We start from the raw sequence: 22,181 nt of genomic DNA on the forward strand, positions 1-22,181 counted from the left end.
TGACATAGATAAGATGCTTACAATCTTTTTCTTTTCTGTGAGTGCCAGATAGTAAATATTTTAGGCCTTATGGACCACAACCAGTCTTTGTTTCATTTTTATTTTTTTATTATAACCATTTACAAAAGTAAAAATCATTATTAGCTCAAGCTCCACTTAAAAACTGAAGGCTGAATTTGTTCCCTGGACCAGCAGTTTGCCAGTCTTTGTTATGGGTCAGAGAGTGTTGGTCAATATACTTTTTATTGACCCAGAGCAAAGTTTAAAAATAGGGTAATGTAGTGAGCTAAGTTCATTCAGTTTAAAGAACTGCCCTCTGCTCTGAGTTCATGTCCTTCCTCCATTTTGAGGGAGAGAAAAGCATTAAAATCTTCTCTTTCTAATTGATGATATAGGTATTGATATAGGAATATTGATGATATAGGTAGTTTTGTCTGTTTGTTTTTTATCATCTCAGTTAAAAAGAAAAAAACTAGTTACCTATGTTCCCATACCTCAAAGTCTAAAAGAGTCTTTGTGGGTATTTCCTGCTCCTAAATATAGTATTTTAGGTTGTTAGAGTGTTTCCAAATGCCATTTACAACTGAATGCAACACATAACTTAATCCTAAGAAACCCCAATTGAAGTCTGGCAATTATTTCAGAGACATTTGACAAGCTCTTATGTTCCCTTTATTTGGATGATAGACTGTTCTTTTGTCCAAAGACTTATGAGTTCAGGAACCAATATGACGTATGAGGTCAGTAAGAACCAATCTTGCTCTTACATAATGGAAATAGCCTTTCTCAAGACCAATCTCCACTGTTATGGTGTCACATATGAAGAGAGATCATATTTTGCCCATATTTTCAACCTCCTACAGCATCAAGCACAGTCATGAGAACTACATTTTTTTTCTGATTGAATAAATAAACAAAATGATCAGAAGTTCAGAAGGACATTGGCAAGATTAACGCTTTTAGCAGAAATGAATTTAGAGAAATTTGAGGAATAGTTCAGGCTGAAATATATGTGTATTCCAGGTAGAATAACAATTTGGCACCTTTTCAAAGCAATATCTAAAAAACATATGTTCAACACTTAACCAGAGGTAAGGCTAAGTGCTTAATGGCAAAAGACTGTATCACTTATTGATTGCTACATAACACATGACTCAGCAGGTTAAAACAACGTATATTATCTGGAAATAACTGTGGGTCAGGAATTGAGAAGAGGCTTAACTAGGTGTTTTCTAGCTCAGGGTTTCTCATGAGTTTGTAGTTAAGCTGTCAGTTGACACAGTTATCATATGAAGGTTTGACTAGGTTGGAGGATCTACTTCCAAAATGGATCACTCAAAAGAAGACTCAGTTCTTCATCATGTGGGCCTTTTCATAACATTATTTGAGTGTCCTCTTGGGATGGCAGCTAGCTTCCTCCAGAGCAAGTGATCCAAGAGAGGAGCAAGGAGGAAGTCACACCTTTTGTAACTGAGTCTTAGAATTGTTTCTCATGCTATAGCCTATTCATAAGAGGCAAGTTGCAAAGTCCCAGTCAACACTCAACAGATGAAATAGGGAAGATGGTAAGAACCACCTGTTCAAGGGAGGAGCATCAAAGAATTTGTCAATATGTCTCAAAACCACAGAAAATAAGAAGGAACAAGTATACTGCCTCTCCTCCATTGTTCTGAATAACTTAGCTTTAATCTCAAACTTGCATATACATCACCGTCAAAGATGGTTTAGTATTCTTAGCATGCCCTATGGGAAGGAGGCTCCACCCACCAGCCTCAAGTAGTTAACCCAAATATTTCTTTTAACTCATAAACATCAAACACCATCTATAAAACTTTCTCCATATAATAATATTTTCAGTGATATTTTAGTCTCACAATGAAGTCTATAAATGTCCTAAGTTAATGTACCAAAGAACTGCCTTGCTGAACTTTAGCTCTGACTAAAGGCAAAATATTATGGAAAATACTGGACTGAGTTTCTTAGAGGAACATTTCCTCAGTTCAGTCCAGTCACTCAGTCATATCCAACTCTTGGCGACCCCATGGATTGCAGCATACCAGGCTTCCCTGTTCATCACCAACTCCCGGAGCCTGCTCAGCTCATGTCCATTGAGTCAGTGATACCATCCAACCATCTTATCCTCTGTCATCCCCTTTTCCTCCTGCCTTCAATCTTTCCCAGCATCAGGGTCTTTTCCTATGAGTCAGTTCTTCCCATCAAGTGGCCAAAGTATTGGAGCTTCAGCCTCAGCATCAGTCCTTCAATTGAATATTCAGGATTGATTTCCTCTTAAGATTGACTGGTTTGATTCTTCAACACCACAATTTAAAAGCATCAATTCTTTGGCACTCAGCTTTCTTTATGGTCCAACTCTCATATCCATAAATGACTACTGGAAAAACCATAGCTTTGACTAGACAGACCTTGGTTGGCAAAGTAATGTCTCTGCTTTTTAATACTCTGTCTAGGCTTGTCATAGCTTTTCTTCCAAGAAGCGAGCATCTTTTAATTTCATGGCTGCAATCACTATCTGCAGTGATTTAGGAGCCCAAGAAAATAAAGTCTCTTATGGTTTCCATTGTTTCCCCATCTATTTGCCATGAAGTGAAGGGACTGGATACCAGCCACGATCTTAAGCTTTCTGAATGTTGCGTTTCAAGCCAGCTCTTTCACTCTTCTCAAGAGGCTCTTTAGTTCCTCTTTGCTTTCTGCCTATGTAGGAACATTTCCTACAGAGGATGACTTTTTTTAAAAAAGCTGTACAGTATACACATCTTCTCACCTAAGAATTTTGCTGCATTATACCTAGTCCAGCAAATGTATACCAAAAAATTTTCTATAGGTGATACAGCTAATCATTAGGTGATACAGCTAATCACTTTGCTATACACTGGAAATTAACACAATATTGTAAATCAACTATACTTCAATAAAATTTAAATCTTATTGTTTATTATTAATTGTCATTAGAAGTTTATCACTAAGCTTCTATATGAAATTATGTCTCATGAGATTCCAACATTTTCACTCTCACATTCATTCTGTGGCAGAGACACCAACCCTGAAAGCAGACAAGATTGGGTGTGACCTGTGAATTTCAAATATACAAGGAAAAAGAGTTTCTGATTTAATACTGAAAAGTTATAAATTTGGTATCAGATTTACTGCCTGAAATAAAGTCACAAATTTTTGCTAAAAATAGCATGACATATCTTTCTGACCAAATTGGTATAGTGTAAGCCAGAAAAGTATCATCTTTTCACACTGTATTATTGACTAATGTAAAACTATCATAAATCAGAATTTGTTGCATGCAGCTGAACCTGCTCAATTCAGTTAAATATAATGTGGAGTCTTGAATAAGGCATGAAAACAAATAATTTACACTAGCATAAAATTTTATGAAATTTATACTTTAGTTAATAATACTGCATCACTTGTTAATTTCCTGTTTGTTCTTTTTCTTTTTTTTACAACATAGTGTTTCTTTATATTCTCAGAATTGGATTAGAAGTTTCAAGCCTCATTCAAATTTTTTTAAATCACTACGATAATAAATTTTCTAGACTTTTAGCAGTAATACTAGGTGCCAAAATACATGGAACTATATGAAAGTTTTGAGTGAATATAAATTAGAAACCTAGCATTCTACTCACCCTAAGGTCAAACAAGTGGAATCAGATGTCATAAATTTTTTAAGCTAGGCAAAAATTCATAAATTTTCTAAAATATATATATTAAGAATTATATTATATATATGTATACAAAAGCTTTTCTTTTACTCTTGATAAAGGCTTGAGAAAGAATAACAACAACAAAAAAGGAGACAGAGAAATTGGAAAACAAGCTAAATGAAAAGGGAGAACTGAATATGAAATAAAAAAAGTGAAACAAACTAGATAAAAGTAAACAATCATCATATAGTCCAGTTGTTTCTAAACATGACTGCTCATTAGACTAATACAAATATATTGTAATTTTCCTTGTTATGGCCTCTCAGATACATCCACCATTTAAAAGTGGACATTTAATTCCAATACATGGGATTTTGTTTAAAGTATCTTTAATATCAATTTTTTATTTTGATACTAATTTCTCATTTACATGCTTCCTTCTCTGCAATCACTCTCTGTGTTTTTTTCAGTCTAACTTTATTGAGGCTTTCAATAGCTAAGTGGAAGATCTCTCTTGGTAAATGTCATATTGCACTTGAAAATATGTGGCTTATTTTCAAATATCTTTTGATATTGATTTCTAACATAACCTCACATTGATAAGAGAACAGACTCTGTATGGCTTATATACCTTTAGGTTATGAAATTTTTGCACCTTCCCTGGATATGTTCCAGGGTCTCCCTAGTTTACAGTCTATGGGAACTTGAATAGAACTTGTATACTACTGTTGTGTGAAAATTGTATAAATCTTAAGTATGTTGAATTGGTTCGTAGTGCTTTTCAGGTCTACTATATCCTTCTACTTCTCCATATATTCATTCTATTAATTTCTGAGATTTTTCTATTGAAACCCCAACTAAAAATCTTAATCTATCTACTTAAAAAATAACTGTAATATATAGTAATATGTAGGACTATTTAGGAACTATATGTAACTTTGTCTGGTATTCTCTAAGTCTCCTGGAAATGTGTTATACTTTCACAATTAAAAAAAAGTTTTTAAAAATCAAACATTCAATGACTGACAGGAAAAAAATAAAATAAGACTAATGTAAACCAAGGGCTTCCCTCATAGCTCAGTTGGTAAAAAATCCACCTGCAATGCAGGAGACCCTGATTCGATTCCTGGGTCGGGAAGAGCCCCTAGAGAAGGGATAGGCTACCCTCTCCAGTATTCTTGGGCTTCCCCTGGGGCTCAGCTGGTAAAGAATCCACCTGGTAAAGAATTCCCCTGTAATGCGGGAGACCTGGGTTCTATCCCTGGGTTGGGAAGATTCCCCGGAGAAGGGAAAGGCTACCCACTCCAGTATTCTGGCCTGGAGAATTCCATGGACTGGATAGTCCATGGGGGTCGCAAAAAGTCAGACATGACAGAGCAACTGAACTGAACATAAACCAAAAGTTGAAAAATTTGGTTCTTTGCTTAAGTAACTTTGGGTGGTGAATTACATAACTTACCAGCATTTACCATCTGCTATAACCCCTTCCTTTTTATTTTCCTTTGTATTTAAAACTGTTTTTATGGGTACTTTTTAATATCTCTTATTATAGAAATTATTATTCAAACATTACACTTATGATTTTTCATTATTTTTACAAAACAAATAATATCTTAGTTCATTCAGGCTGCTACAATAAAATACCATAGGCTAAGCTTATAAACAACAGAAATTTATTTCTCATCATTCTGGAGGCTGAGAAGTCCAAGATCAGGGTGCTGGCAGATTCAGTGTTCTAATAAGATTTTGCTTCCTGATTCATAGATGGCCATGTTTTCCCTGTGTCCTCACAAGGCAGAAGTGGGGAGGAAGCTCTCTGGGTCTCTCTTACAAGGACTTTAAGCCCATTCACAAGGTCTCTACCTTCATGACATAGTCACCTGTGTCAAAGGCCCCATCTCCAAATACCATCATATTGGGGATTAAGCTTCAGCATGTAAATTTTGCTGGGACACAGTCAGTTTACAGAAGACAGCAAAGGGGAAAAGCGTTATTACCTAGAGCTGCACTCAGTCATGTCCAATTCTTTGCGACCTCATGGACTGTAACTTGCCAGGCTCCCCTGTCTGTGGGAGTTTTCTAGGCAAGAACACTGGAGCAGCTTGCCATTTCCTACTCCAGGGGATACAGGGATTGAACCCACATCTCCTCAGCAAGTGGATTCTTTCCCACTGTGCCACCTGGGAAGCCCTATTTCCTAGTGCTAAGTCATTTCAGTCACGTCCAACTCTTTGCAACCCTATGGACCATAGCCTGTCAAGTTTCTCTGTCCATGGGATTCTGCAGGCAAGAATACTGGAGTTGGTTGCCATGCCCTCCTCCCAGGGATCTTCCTGAACTAGGGGACCCTTGTCTCTAGTATCTCCTGCATTGACAGGCAGGCTCTTTACCACTTACTCCACCTGGGAAACTCCATTTTGTAGTAGCTCATCTATTGAATATGACTGAAGAGGTTATACAGTTCAGACTTGAGCTCTCCCTCAGTTTCACTCACCATATTCTAAATTCAGAATATGTAGATAAGACATTTTTCATACAGGCTTTGGGAATTTATTGAACACAAAACCACATAATTTCAGTATTTACTTTTAGATATGTACTTAGCATTACTGATGATTAAATACCATGTTTCCATATTTAATTTCACATTTTTCTTTCAATCTCCTAGTTTCACATCTCTTCTATCACCAGAAAACTACAGGTAGCAGAGTAAGAAAAACTGGCAATGAAATGAAATTTGTGGGAATTTTTCTTTTTTTAATTTATTTTTTAATTGGAAGAAAATTACTTTACAAAGTTGTGTAGGTTTCTGCCATACAACACACACAGTTCAGTTCAGTAGCTCAGTTGTGTCCAATTCTTTTTGACCCCATGTACTGCAGCATGCCAGGCTTACCTGTCCATCACAAACTCCCAGACCTTGCTCAAACTCATGTCCATCAAGTCAGTGATGCCATCCAACCATCTCATCCTCTGTCATCCCATTCTCCTCCTGTCTTCAATCTTTCCCAGCATCAGAGTCTTTTCCAGTGAGTCAGGTCTTCACATCAGGTGGCCAGGTCTTCACATCAGGTGGCCAAAGTATTGGAGTTTCAGCTTCAGCATCAGTTCTTCCAATGAATATTCAGGACTGATTTCCTTTAGGATGAACTGGTTGGATCTCCTTGCAGTCCAAGGGACTCTCAAGAGTCTTCTCCAACACCACAGTTTAAAAACATCAATTCTTCACTGCTCAGCTTTCTTTATAGTCCAACTCTCATATCCATACATGACTACTGGAAAAACTATAGTTTTGAATAGACAGACCTTTATCAGCAAAGTAATGTCTCTGCTTTTTAAATATGCTATCTAGGTTGGTCATAATTTTTCTTCCAAGGAGCAAGGGTCTTTTAATTTCATGGCTGCAGTCACCATCCACAGTGATTTTGGAGCCCAAGAAAATAAAGTCTCTCACTGTTTCCATTGTTTCCCCATCTATTTGCCATGAAGTGATGGGACCAGATGCCATGATCTTCATGTTCTGAATGTTGAGTTTTAAGCCAACTTTTTCACTCTCCTCTTTCACTTTCATCAAGAGGCTCTTTAGTTCTTTTTCACTTTCTGCCGTAAGGGTGGTGTCACCTGCATATCTCAGGTTATTGACATTTCTCCCAGCAATCAGGATTCCACCTTGTGGTTCATCCGATTGGCATTTCTTATGATGTACTCAGAATGTAAGTTAAATAAGCAGGGTGACAATATACAGCTTTGACATACCCCTTTCCCAATCTGGAACCAGTCCGTTGTTCCATGTCCATGTAATGTCCTGTTCTAACTGTTGCTTGTTGACCTGCATACAGGTTTCACAGGAGAGAGGTCAGGTGGTCTGGTATTCCCATCTCTCTAAGAATTTTCCACAGTTTGTTGTGATCCACACAATCAAAGCTTCAGCATAGTCAATGAAACAGAAGTCATTCGTCACTTCCACTGCATAATTGTAAGGGATTTGATTTAGGTCATACCTTAATGGCCTAATGGTTTTATCCACTTGCTTCAAAAAGTCTGATTTTTGCAATAAGGAGTTCATGATCAGAGCCACAGTCAGCTCCTGGTCTTGTTTTTGCTGACTGTATAGAGCTTCTCCATCTTCAGCTGTAAATAATATAATCAGTCTGATTTCAGTATTGACCATCTGGTGATGTCCATATGTAAAGGCATCTCTTGTGCTGTCAGAAGAGGGTGTTTGCTATGAGCAGTGCATTCTCTGGGCAAAACTCTGTTAGCCTTTGTCCTGCTTCACTTTGTACTCCAAAGCCAAACTTGCCTGTTACTCCAGGTATCTCTTGACTTCCTACTTTTGCATTCCAGTCCCCTGTGATGAAAAGGACATCTTTTTTTTGGCGTTAGTTCTAGAAGGTCTTGCAGGTCTTCATAGAACCATTCAACTTCAGCTTTGTCAGCATTAGTGATTGGGGCATAGACTTGGATTACTGTGATATTGAATGGTTTGCCCTGAAAATGAACAGAGGTCATTCTGCTATTTTTGAGATTGCCCCCAAATACTGCATTTCAAACACTTTTGTTGACTATGAGGGCTACTCCATTTCTTCTAAGGGATTCTTGTCCATAGTAGTACATATAATGGTCATCTGAATTAAATTCATCCATTCTGGTCCATTTTAGTTCACTGATTCCTAAAATGTCGATGTTCACTCTTGCCATCTCCTATATGACTAGTTCCAATTTACCTTGATTCATGGGCCTAACTTTCCAAGTTCCTATGCAGTATTGTTCTTTACAGCATCGGACTTCCACCACCAGACACATCCACAGCTGGGCATTGTTTCCACTTTGGCTCAGCCTCTTCATTCCTTCTGGAGCTATTTCTCCACACTTCTCCAGTAGCAAATTGGGCATCTACTGACCTGCGGAGCTCATCTATCCTGTCATATCATAATAATCTACAAAAGACTTTTACTAACCTCTGTTAAACATATTAGCAAAAAAACTAATAAAGTTTAAACCACCATAAGTGTTTTTCCTGTTCTCAATGCTTATCACAACAATTTACCTTACAGGTCAAATTATGAATAATTTAACAAACTTACTTTGAAGGAAGTAATAGTGGAAACCAAACTGCTCTATATTAAAGAACTTTAAACCTAAGAAAATGAGTTTTGCTTGCAATTCAATTATAAATGATAGGACTTTGAAAATAAAACCTCAGGCAATGATTTCTCCAGACTCATGAATTTCACAATTATCATATGGAAGCCATCAGTTAGAAAGCAACCAAATCAACTAGGACAGTAACAGATCCATATCATAAGTGCTCAATGTTCTTGTTGAATTATTACAAGGACTGACTTATAAAATCTGATGAAGTTAGGCTTTTAGCTCTGACATTAAGATCTTTAACTCATTCAGGGCTCATCATTTCAATAAAATACCTCAGGTCACAAGATATGAGTTTACATGTTATGATCTTTAATAGAAACATTATTTAGAACAGGAATTTACAGAAATGAAACTGGTAGGATACTGAAAAACCATTCAGTTGGCCAAATCATGAAAAAAAAATCTTATATCTAAAGTTTCAAAATTTAATTTCCTCATAAGAAATATTTTTTCTTTAAATGAAATTTTTTCATATATACTATACCTTATTTAGACTACAGTCAAGTCAGACTGAAAACCACTCTACAATATTTGTCTAATCAATCTAGTAAAGAGAAAAAGTAATTTTTTAAATAAAAATCAGAACAAAAAGTCCACAAGAAGCTGCAAACACAAGGTTATTTTAAACACTTCATTGAGCATCTTAATTAGAGGTTCTATACAGCCTTGATTTGACCTTTTCTATTCTCTTTTGGATAACCTCATCTACTCTTATAATTTCAAATATCATCTTATATGTTAATTACCTTCAAACATGTACTCCAGCTATCACTTCTTTCCTGTTGTGTTAACCTGTATTTCTCTTCCCACAGGGCAACATCTTTAAGAGGTTTACAGTTTCATTTAAAAAAATACAGGCATGTAAAAAAATTATGGAAGTGTTATAAACATTAATAATATCAATATGTATAAGGTACTGTGAGTATAAAAGAAAGACAGGAAAAGCTTCATAGAGAAAATAACAGAAGTAGACATTTAGGGGAAGAAGTAACAGAAGGGGAGGAAATAGACTATCATTGTAGTCAGTCAAGCTCCTGAGTCATGTATCAGCCTACAAGATGGTTCCTTAAAACATGGGCACTGGAGTACAAGTGGGAAATGGCCAGAAACCATAAAAGGACCAGACAAGGGAGGGTGTTACTTATTATACTTGGAAATTTAAGTGTATTTCATATTTCTTATGCTTATTGTGAAGAAACAGAGAACGATTCAAGGGCTTTTTAAGCAAAGGAGAAACAGGATCACATTTGGATATAACAGGAAAAATGAGAGATTTTTCTATTTTAATTCCTACTGCCTTCTAAATAGCAAGAGTGAAATCTGTTCTGCTGATCCCCTGAAGAGATTTGGCTGTACATATTTGTGAGTAGAAAGCTGGAAAAGCTGAACTGCTGTGCTTTCCAGGGGAAGAAGGAATTCCTTAGAACAACTGTGGGGAAGTGGGACAGAAGTGAGAGAAGCCAGCAAAATAGCCAAAGGCAGTGTCCCTATATTTTCCAAAAAGTACTCACTAACAAACACTTTCAGTCGTTGATTTTTCGCTTGTTTAGGTAGAAACTAAGCTTCAAGGTCATTCCCAGGCATTCCCAGTGCCCCCTGAGCAGACCTCAAAGATAGAGAAGACTATGAGAGTACTGTGACAGACAGACTTAAGGTGGCTCCCCACGTTCTTTACCTCTTGGTGTTCATATTTCTGGAGATCAGGCCCCTGTGGGTGTGGGCAGGATCTGTAACTCAATTATAATAAATATACTATAGCAAAGGCTTTCACTCCCATGAATATACTGCTCTGTCTTGCTAGCAATGTCTCACTTTAAGAGACCCTCCTTGTTGGTTTGATGAAGTAAGCAGCCATGTTGGGCAAAGTACACATGGCAAGTAACTGTGGGCGGCCTATCAGAGCCGAGGGCAGAATGAAGTGGGGCTCTAAGTTGTATAATCACAAACAAATACATTCTACCCGCAACCTGAGCAAGTTTGAAAGCAAGGTACTTTCCTAGTTGAGCCTTCAGTTGAGAACACAGCCAACTCTTTGTACTCTTGTAAAACTCTAAGCAGAAGATCCAGCTAAACTGTGCCAGACTCCTGATAGTGAAACAACAAATGTATATTGTCTTAAGCCTCTAAAATTTGTGGTAATTTGTTATACAGCAATAGAAAACTAACACAAACAGTAACAACTCCCCTTCTCCATCTCCCCTTTCACCAAATTGGCAGATATTTTCTAATCTTTGGCTTTAATATGATCTCAAAGTTATATAAACTTGGAAAAATCATGTCTAAAGTAGCTGAAAAGGTGGATTAGAAGAGTGGAAAGTAGGGAGACAATGGCAATAGCCCAGGTAAGAAATGGTGAGGGGCTAAACCAAGTCAGAAAAAAAAAGAATAACAGCAGGTTTCAGGAGAAATATAATGAGACCATTTGAACACACAGTAAGTTCAAGGTGTCCGTAGTACCGCCAAGCTTTGGTTCTAATTGTGAGAGATGTTAGTTTTGATCTAGTAAAATTCACATTGTCCTGGACATAACAACAAAACCTGACAGTGCCTTTTCAGCCCTCACCATGTATTCTATACTTCATGGAGCTACTTTATGCTCCAGAAACAGAATATACATTCACATTTCCATGTATTTGCTCATGCTGCTCTCTTTGAATGAAATGCATTTCCCAATTGTGCATATTTATGAAAATCCAATTCACTTCTTAAAGTTCAATTAAAATGTTCATATGCTTTATTAGAATATAGCCTTCCTCAAGGACAGAACTTTTTGTTTAGTTCACAGATATATTTCAAAACTCCAAAATAATATCTGTCACATAGTAGTCAGTCAATAAATATCTCTTGAGTAAATGGATGAAGTCTTGGAATCAGTCATTCCTAATTCTATCTCCAGTTACAGAGTAACTAGTATATTCCGCATGTTTAACAAATGCTTGTTGATAAGTAGTTCAACCTCTATTATGTTTCTGAACAAATGAGGAAAATAAAATATAAATTTAATAGGAAAGATAATGGGTGTATATCTGAATTTTAGTTCTGCTGACTGCTGAACACTGTGGATAAATTGCTAGTTCACTACTGAACACACAGTATATGCAAGATGTGATTGGTGACTCAAAAGTCATTCCTAACCCTTCTCTCTTGCCTCCCTCTCATTAGAGAGGTGAAGTAGAAACTCATTTTCTGAGCCTCCTTTACAGCTATGGGTAGTCATGTGACACCATTATGGTCAATTAACTGCAAGGAGAAAACTATTGGATAGATGATTTGACAAAGATAAATTTTTTCTAGTAAAGAGCTTTGCATCCATCTTGTGACTATGAAGAGAAGGCAAAGGGAATCACAGAGCTACCAACTGAAGCTCCCTTACATTAAGCTGCTAAACCAGTGCCAGCAAGCATCTATTCTGGATTTTTTTTTGTTATGTTAGACAAACAAGCTCCTCTTGCTTAAGATCTTTCAGTTTGTTATTTTGTAGCTGAAAATACTCCCAAACAAGTAGAGGAGGTTTAAAAGTTTGGATAATAATACAATCTGGTAAATAATGCTATATAAGAAATGCCTTCAAAATGCCTGGTGAAATTATGGTTTTGAAAGTAGCACCTATGTATCTTTTAAAAACATGCATCATAAGTTACACTATCTCATATTTGACTGTGCTATCATAGTCTTCACTGTCTCTTCTGTTAAACCTTATCCTGTGGACAACTGTGTCAAAATGAAGAAATTATTATTTCAACAGAGTCTGTTTCTCAAATCTGATTTGAGAAAGGTCTATTAAAATTAAAGAGGCAGAACAAAGTAAAAATGGAAAAATAGGATTAGTGAAAATTCCAAGTTTATCCACCCAGAAATTTCAAAGTAACTATACTCCAAAATAGTAGAGCTGTTATCTACATTTTTCAAAAAGTTAAGCAACTTTTTGATTTATAGACATTGCAAAAGATTGAGGTAGTAGTGACAGCATATTACATAATTTTGTTCCTATTTTTAAAACTCCAAACCATTTTACAGGACCAGTTCTAAGTTGTCTAATAAGTATAATGAGAACTCTGTGCTTTCTCTGTCACACTTGTCAAGTTTAATCAGGGCTTGAGTAGTGTTTTAAATTGCTTTTATAAATGAATAGTGTAGCCAATCACTAGTTCCTAGTATCAATGAACAAGTGAAGCAAAGAGGCAATAAGAAACTACCAGTGTAACAAATAATAATCTGGAAGACTTTCCAATAGATTTAAAAAGGAATCATTTATTAAAACCATTTGTAAGAAATTTATATCAATTGAATTACTCTACTATGAAGAGAAATCAGCATCATCCTTATTTTTTATTCACAGGCATTATTTAGTCAGGAAACATTTATAAGCGTTGAGCTGGGCCTGGAGTTGGAGGACACACAGATGAAGAAGACAGAGTTCCTCTTCTGCAAGATGCTTTTGTTGTAGAGCAGCAGCCAGCCACATACATGCAAAAAGCCTCTAAACCACTTCCCAGTATTTCTGTTAAGGCTGCAACTACCAGAATCTAAGGGTAGAATATCCCAGGTGAATGGTTTTGTTTATGGAGATGTATTTAAATCCCTTACAGTGGAATGGTCCATGTTAGTCAGGCCCATAATGAGATAAATGGATCAAATTAGCCACAGGTGATGGCTATAAGCACTAATGCAAAGTATCAAAAGAACTGACATAATGGAGTCAAACTGTGCATTTGTTTTTTACTTTAATCAAGTATTTCTATTACTTTAAGGAATTAAAGTCAATGTTTCCTGATTTGAAACTTGTTTGTTTCTTGATAGTATCTTGAGAAACAAAAGGAATATACTTATTAGAATTCCACACCTTGCCTCTTGGCAGTACTAAGTTTTCAATGATACAACATGTTTAGATCAGCTGTATGCAGGTTGATGATTCTTACAGAAATTTTAAGAATTACAATTAAAATGTCATTCTGGGTAATTATCGCTAAAAAGAAAATCACATCTTATAGTAAGATAATTAGAACTGGAATTCAAAAACTGTGAAGCTGAAAACATATCCACAAAAAGCCTTGGATAAGAATATTCATAGCAGTGTTATTAATAATAGAAGAAAGGAAGGAAGGAAGAAAGAATTCAAGTGTCTGTCACTAGGTAACTGGGTAAACAAAGTGTGAGATTGTGGTGGTTTGAACGGTGGCTCTCAAAAAGATTTGTTCACCTGGAACATCTGAATGTGACCTTATTTGCCAAAAATGACTTTTGCAGATATAATTAAGGATCCTGAGATGAGATGATCCTCAATGAGGATGGGCACTAAATCCAATGACACTGTCCATATAAGAAATAGAAGAGAAGTAAGACAGAGGAAAAGGTTATGTGAAGACAGGGGCAGAGACTGGAGTTAAGCTGCCATAGCCAAAGAACACCTGGGCCACCAGAAGCTGGAAAAAGCAAGGAAGGATTATCCCCCAGAGTCTTTAGAGGTAGGGAGCATGGCCCTGACAACACCTTGTGGCCTCCAGAGCTGTGAGAGAATAAATTTCCGTCAATTTAATTCCTGAAGTTTTAGCCCTAGAAAGTTGTACATGCTAAAGTCCGCCAAACTCCTCTGTCCTTGGGTATTTTCCAGGCAAGAATACTGGAGTGGGTTGCTATGTCCTCCTCAAGGAGGCCCTAATATTCTGTAATTCTGCTGCTGCTACTGCTGCTAAGTTGCTTCAGTCGTGTCCGACTCTGTGCAACCCCATTGACGGCAGCCCACCAGGCTCCCCTGTCCCTGGGATTCACCAGGCAAGAACACTGGAGTGGGCTGCCATGTCCTTCTCCAATGTATGAAAGTGAAAAGTGAAAGTGAAGTCACTCAGTCGTGTCTGACTCCTAGCAACCCCATGGACTGCAGCCTACCAGGCTCTTCCATCCATGGGATTTTCCAGGCAAGAGTACTGGAGAGGGCTGCCATTGCCTCCTCCGTCTGTAATTCTAATTATGCTCAAAGGTATGAATTAGCAATGTTTGTTACGAAGCTTGAAATGTCTTTATCCATTTAGGTGAGACTTTGAGCTAAATCTTATGATTCTTAGTGTATGAGTCCATTTTTCTTTAATTTGCCATTTTTCAGCAAATTAATTGTTCACTTTAAAGCTATGACAAGTCTAGATAGCATACTGAAAAGCAGAGACATCACTTTGCCAACAAAGGCCCATATAGTCAGGGCTACGGTTTTTCCAGTAGTCATGTACAGATGTGAGAGCAGGACCATAAAGAAAGCTGGGCATTGAAAACTGATACATTCAAATTGTGGTGCTGGAGAAGACTCTTGAGAACCCCTTGGGCTGCAAGAAGATCAAACCAATCAATCCTAAAGGAAATTAATCCTGAATATTCATTGGAAGGACTGATGCCAAAGTGCCAACACTTTGGACTTTTCAACATCTTCACATGATGTGAAGAACCGATTCATTCAAAAAGACTCTGATGCTGGGAAAGATTGAAGGCAAAAGGAGAAGGGGGCAACAGAGGATGACATGGTTAGATAGCATCACCAACTCAATGGACATGAATTTGAGCAAACTCTGGGAGATAATGAAGGACAGGGAAGCCCTGTCCTTGTGCTGCAGTCCATGGGGCAGAGTTGGACACAACTTAGTGACTGAACAAAAACCATGAACAACAAAATAGTTCACTATTGCACTGTTCAAAAGTCAGTGGATACATGGACAAACGTGTGTGTGTGTATATGCATTAATTTATATGGTCCCACCTGTCAAGTATGTTAGAAAGTGAAGGAGTTCAGAGCATGCCAGCACTATGCTTCTTTGGTATATTACCTATTTTGAGTTAAAGGCACTTGAAAAACAAGAAAAACACTGATCTTTCCTTGTTTTTCTTAAAAGCAGGAGATGAAATTCCTATATGAAAGATGTCTTTCCTATACCAGAAGGGATGTAACATTCTCATCAAGACCTATAAATTAAGACCAAGAAACTTCTATACAAACAGTCCTTGTTAAAATAATCCTTATCTGCCTTTAGCACCCCCTACATAGTCACTTTTCTATATATGCTCTCTTTGTTCACAAATATAAAAGCACATAGGTTTTGCCATTTCTTTGGGTCTTCATTCTTTATGAAGGCTCCATTTCATATAAAACTTGCATTAAATAAATTGGTATGCTTTTCTCCTGTTGATCTGTTAAATGTCAATTTCTCAGCCATCCAAAAAGAATCCTAAGAGGGTAAAAGTTGGCCTCCCCTATAGAACAGCAGTTCCCAACCTTTTTGGCATCAGGGACTGATTTCATGGAAGATAATTTTTCCATGGATTAGGGATGGGGGGATGGTTTCAGGATAATTCAAACACATTACATTTATTGAGCACTTCATTTCTAATCTAATGCTGCTGCTGCTATTATGGGAGGTACCAGTCCATGGTCCAGAGGTTGGAGACATCTACTATAGAACTTAACAGTTAGTTACAGAGAAATGAAAGAATTGGCAACATATGGAACCAAGGCTAGGCGAACTTAGCCAGTGGCTGAAGTAATCTCAAGGGGCTGTGGGCAGTGATTAAGGAGGGCCTAGCCAACTTGCTTGGACTCCTGCAGGCATAGCTATCAAAGGAGTCTAATCCTATGATCTAGGAACTCTCGAGTAAGAGTCTTTGAGCTTAGAAAGTCAAAACTATCACCAGATAGGGCTTTTCATTGTCCTCAGAAAAAAAAAACCAAAGATGTGTCACTGCCTACCTCCCAGCCTTTCTTTTCCCTCTCCTACTACAACTTCATTTAACAGGAGTACATGATCAGTGTTGACTTTCAGAAGAATCCTCTGGCAGCAGCTGGGGAAAGCCTGGAAATGAGGAGGTTAGAGACCACTGGGATAACTTAATAAGGAATCATTTAATGAATGTCTGAAGTAGTAGAGTGACAGTGGGAATGAAGAAATGAGGGATTCCAGAATAAATAAAATGTTTATTATTCACCCTAATAAATGAAAACTAAATAGCAATGAAAATAAACTATGGCTACATTTGGCAACATGGATGAATATCCAAAATATGATGTTGAGCAAAAGAAGCAGGACACATAAGGATATAAACAGTATGATTCTTTTCATAAGAAGTTCAAGGCAGGAAAAAAAATCCAACTATATTGTTTGAGAATGCTTATAGACATGGTTTAATAAATAAAAAAGGGTCACAAAGTCAAGATAGTGGTTACCGCCAGGGAGAAGACAGCCATAAAGGGGCTGCTGTATGTATGTTATATCACAATTTAAAACAAAGTTTTAAAAAGTATAAATCCTACAGAAACAGCTGAAGTATGTACAATTAGAATTTATATACAGAAGGTAAGGAGGGGACCTGAGTTCAAATTGTGGTTCTGTTACTCACTAGTGGTATGACCTTGAACAGTTATTTAACTTAAGCCCTGATTCCTATTAAGGGAGCTAAGGATATCAGCCCTGGGATTTCTTTGGAAGGAATGATGCTAAAGCTGAAACTCCAGTACTTTGGCCACCTCATGTAAAGAGTTAACTCATTGGAAAAGACTCTGATGCTGGGAGGGATTGGGGGCAGGAGGAGAAGGGGACGACAGAGGATAAGATGGCTGGATGGCATCACTGACTTGATGGACGTGAGTCTGAGTGAACTCCGGGAGTTGGTGATGGACAGGGAGGCCTGCCGTGCTGTGATTCATGGGGTCGCAAGGAGTTGGACATGACTGAGTGACTGAACTGAACTGAACTCAACAGAACTGTTATTTACATTTAAGTTACTTTCTGTCTTAGAGGAGCTACCCTCTCTGGTTGGTCAGCTGGATAAATCTCCCTCAATTTATTGTTTACTTAAATACATTGCAAGTTCCTGCACCCTACTAATGGAGAGGAGTTACTCAGCACCTTTTTAGGTCAGCTGGATGAGGTTTCCAGCAGGTGGGGATATTAAGCTGTCTGCTCTTAACAGTTCTACGGTTCTTAAACTTGAAGACATGCATCACAATTTCTTGGAGGTCTTATTAAAACACAGCTTCTTGGGCCACATTCCCACAGTTTCTGATTTATAAGCAGTGAGGCCCAAGAATTTACATTTCTAACAATTCTAAGAAGTTCCCAGATGATGTCATTGCTACAAGTCCAGGGACAACCTTTTGAGAACCTCTACTCTAATATTCTATACTTTATTCCCAGGCTCTCCAAATACGAGGGAAAGAAACATTTTTCTCAGACACTTGGAAGGAAAATTATTCCATTCACTTGTGCAGCCCTGTTTTTCCCAAAGAGAGTTGGCTTTCCCCAGTTACTGACCCCGTTTGTCCAGTATCTACCCTCTCCTATGAATGTCCTCAGAAACATACATTACAAGCAAAGGTTTGCTGCTCTTGGCTGCTAAGTTGCTACAGTAAGGAATTAGAGGATGGAAGGAGAGGGGGCAGGGTCAGGAAAATGTGTTCAAGTCACCTTCTTCCCAGAAAATCCTGTGAGAAATAAAGGAGACAAAAAAGCATAGCACCTGGGACATTAAGAGCACTCAAACAAATGTCAGTCACCACTGAAAATCCTATGGTGGAACCTGAAGGACTTCAGTCCATGGGGTCACAAGAGTCGGACACGACTTAGCGACTAAACCACCATCACCACCATTATTGCTATGACTTTAACTTTTTTCAGGAGGATGTTTGCAAAGAAAGTATCAAATATCAATTTCAATATTATTTCTTTATATGCTTTATACACTTTAAAATTACCCTGAGACATTTACATAGGTTCTATGAATTATACAGACCTCCTTAAAGTAGAAAAGAAACACTACATAATTTAAAAAATAATAATATATACATTTAACTGAAATCCATTAAAAATCATAATACAAACATTTGTGAAATTTTAGCAACCATTTTTTAGTTTGTTTTTTAAGGTCAAATTATGAACCTATAATTTTAGAAAACCACATAGTGGATATTCTTAAAGGTAAAATGAAATTATTAAATCATTACATATGACTCAGTTAAATTCAATTCAACATTTATTTGTTGTGTGACTGGTAGATGCAGGGGACAGAGAGATGAAAAAATGATGAGGTCTTTGTCCTTAAGGAGTTCATGTTTTTTTTTTCACCTGTGTTTGATTATGTGTTTCCACATCTCTTTCCCCTACTTGATAATAATTGTCTAGTTCCTAGAGGAAGGGGTGACTAACTGCCAGGCAGTCTGAACTTAGAGTTGTCACTATGGAAGTGAACTTTGAGTCAGCATTTGAACAATGCTAAGAATTGGGGTGGGGTGGGAAGAGAAGCACAGGACACTTTAAACAGGATAACAAGTGCAAAAGCTCGGATATAAGAAATAATTTGTTGAGACTGACAAGTACCTCTGTATAGCTGTAGCTTCTGTGCTCATTTTAAAGAGGGATGCAACTGAAGATAAAAATGTAGGGGGGCCAGATGGTGAAAGGTTCTTCTTCTGTTCTAAGGAGTTTTGACTTTACCTGCAGGTGACTGGGAGCTTTGCAAGCAGTAGAGTTAGATGAGGGTTTGTGTTCTGGCAACAACTGCACAATCAACAGGACAGAGAGTGAACCATAGTGAACTACCTGGACAAAAGTCAAGTTAGGATTAGATCACAACATTTCTCAGGAGACAGAATGCTGTCCACCATTGTTTCCAAATGTTTGATTTGCCTGTAGCCTTAAACTCTTTTCAGCAGTTAGATAAAATGGAACAATTGCTGGAAATGAACTGAAACTGAAGGCCCTATCCATTGGCCTCAAGTTCAGAATAACGAGTTTCAGAAAACACACACACACACATTAGGTATGAAGTTCAGGGGTAAAGCTAGGTGTATTTCTTTGGTGGTCAGTAAAATCATTTTTAGCAGCCTTATAATTAACATAAAATCAAAGTTTGAACCATCTTCATGTAAAGGCAGAGAAGGTATGATTGCTGGGATGTGCAGTAAAATAATTAGATATTTTATTCAAAAAAGTAAAAATAAGATTTGAGGTTTGTGAATCAGTTTGATCTTTAAAAGGAAAAATATGGGAAATAACAATAATAGTTACATATAAAAGATGTCAATTTACATAGCACACAAAAGTAGGCAGAATAATTTTATACCATAAACAGTCATAGGAGATGCTAACAAACTACTGGATAATATGCCACTTAGTAAAGGAAAATAACCTACACAAAGGTTAAAAATTGACATAAACCACCAACATAAAAATTATGAAAGCTAAACCAAATTGGGAAAATATTTATAAGTATTACTATAGAAAACTCACCTACACCTGTAAGAAATCTTTGATTCTAATAAATGAATTAGCAAGAGAAATTATTTTAATTACAAAAGGAATGGCTTAGAAACATTTGGAAAAGTCAGCCTCACTAATAAAAAAAATGCTAATTAATAGACTTAACTTTGTTTTGGACCTATTAGTAAAGTTTTTTTCCCTCACTTTGCTTTGTTTTTTAATGTGCACATCCAGGATGGTCAAGATTACTGCATTATGAAAGGGCCATTCTCATCCTTGCTAGTGGGTGACACTTGGCATTAAATATTAAAATGCCCATAACTTTTGATTCAGCATGTGCATTTTGAGGACACTTTGTTACGCTGAAACACATGTTTTATTTATCTCATTGTTGCTCAAACTACCACACAATTGCACTCATCTCACAAGGCAATGGCACCCCACTCCAGTACTCTTGCCTGGAAAATCCTATGGATGGAGGAGCCTGGTGGGCTGCAGTCCATGGGATCGCTAAGAGTCAGATATGACTGAGCAACTTCACTTTCACTTTTCACTTTCATGCATTGGAGAAGGAAATGGCAACCCACTCCAGTGTTCTTGCCTGGAGAATCCCAGGGATGGGGGAGCCTGGTGGGCTGCCGTCTCTGGGGTTGCACAGAGTCAGACACGACTGAAGCGACTTAGCAGCTTAGCACACACTAGTATCCACTCCAGTGTTCTTGCCTGGAGAATCCCAGGGATGGGGGAGCCCGGTGGGCTGCCGTCCATGGGGTCGCACAAAGTCGGACATGACTGAAGCGACTTAGCAGCAGCAGCAGCAGCAGCACACGCTAGTAAAATAATGCTCCAAATTCTCCAAGCCAGGCTTCAGCAATACGTGAACCGTGAACTTCCAGATGTTCAAGCTGGTTTTAGAAAAGGCAGAGGAATCACAGATCAAATTACCAGAATCTGATGGATCATCGAAAAAGCAAGAGAGTTCCAGAAAAGCATCTATTTCTGCTTTATTGACTATGCCAAAGCCTTTGACTGTGTGGATCACAATAAACTGTGGAAAATTCTGAAAGAGATAGGAATACCAGACCACCTGACCTGCCTCTTGAAAAACCTGTATGCAGGTCAGGAAGCAACAGTTAGAACTGGACATGGAACAACAGACTGGTTCCAAATAGGAAAAGGAGTACGTCAAGGCTGTATATTGTCACCCTGCTTATTTAGCTTATATGCAGAGTACATCATGAGAAACGCTGGGCTGGATGAAGCACAAGCTGGAATCAAGATTGCTGGGAGAAATATCAATAACCTCAGATATGCAGATGACACCACCCTTATGGCAGAAAGCAAAAAGGAACTAAAAAGCCTCTTGATGAGAGTGAAAGGAGAGAGTGAAAAAGTTGGCTTAAACCTCAATATTCAGAAAATGAAGATCATGGCATCTGGTCCCATCACTTCATGGGAAATAGATGGTGAAACAGTGGAAACAGTGTCAGACTTTATTTTTTGGGGCTCCAAAATCACTGCAGATGGTGATTGCAGCCATGAAATTAAAAGACTCTTACTCCTTGGAAGGAAAGTTATGACCAACCTAGATAGCATATTCAAAAGCAGAGACATTACTTTGCCAACAAAGGTCCGTCTAGTCAAGGCTATGGTTTTCCAAGTGGTCATGTATGGGTGTGAGAGTTGGACTGTGAAGAAAGCTGAGCACTGAAGAATTGATGCTTTTGAACTGTGGTGTTGGAGAAGACTCTTGAGAGTCCCTTGGACTGCAAGGAGATCCAACCAGTCCATTCTAAAGGAGATCAGCCCTGGGATTTCTTTGGAAGGAATGATGCTAAAGCTGAAACTCCAGTACTTTGGCCACCTCATGCAAAGAGTTGACTCACTGGGAAAGACTCTGATGCTGGGAGGGATTGGGGACAGGAGGAAAAGGGGACGACAGAGGATGAGATGGCTGGATGGCATCACCGACTCGATGTTCGTGAGTTTGAGTGAACTCCGGGAGTTGGTGATGGACAGGGAGGCCTGGCGTGCTGCGATTCATGGGGTGGCAAACAGTCGGACACGACTGAGAGACTGAACTGAACTGTATCAGGAGTCCTGTTCAAGCTCCATAGGA

This window comes from Bubalus kerabau, chromosome 11 (genome assembly GCF_029407905.1).
Source record: "Bubalus kerabau isolate K-KA32 ecotype Philippines breed swamp buffalo chromosome 11, PCC_UOA_SB_1v2, whole genome shotgun sequence".
NCBI lineage: Eukaryota > Metazoa > Chordata > Mammalia > Artiodactyla > Bovidae > Bubalus > Bubalus kerabau.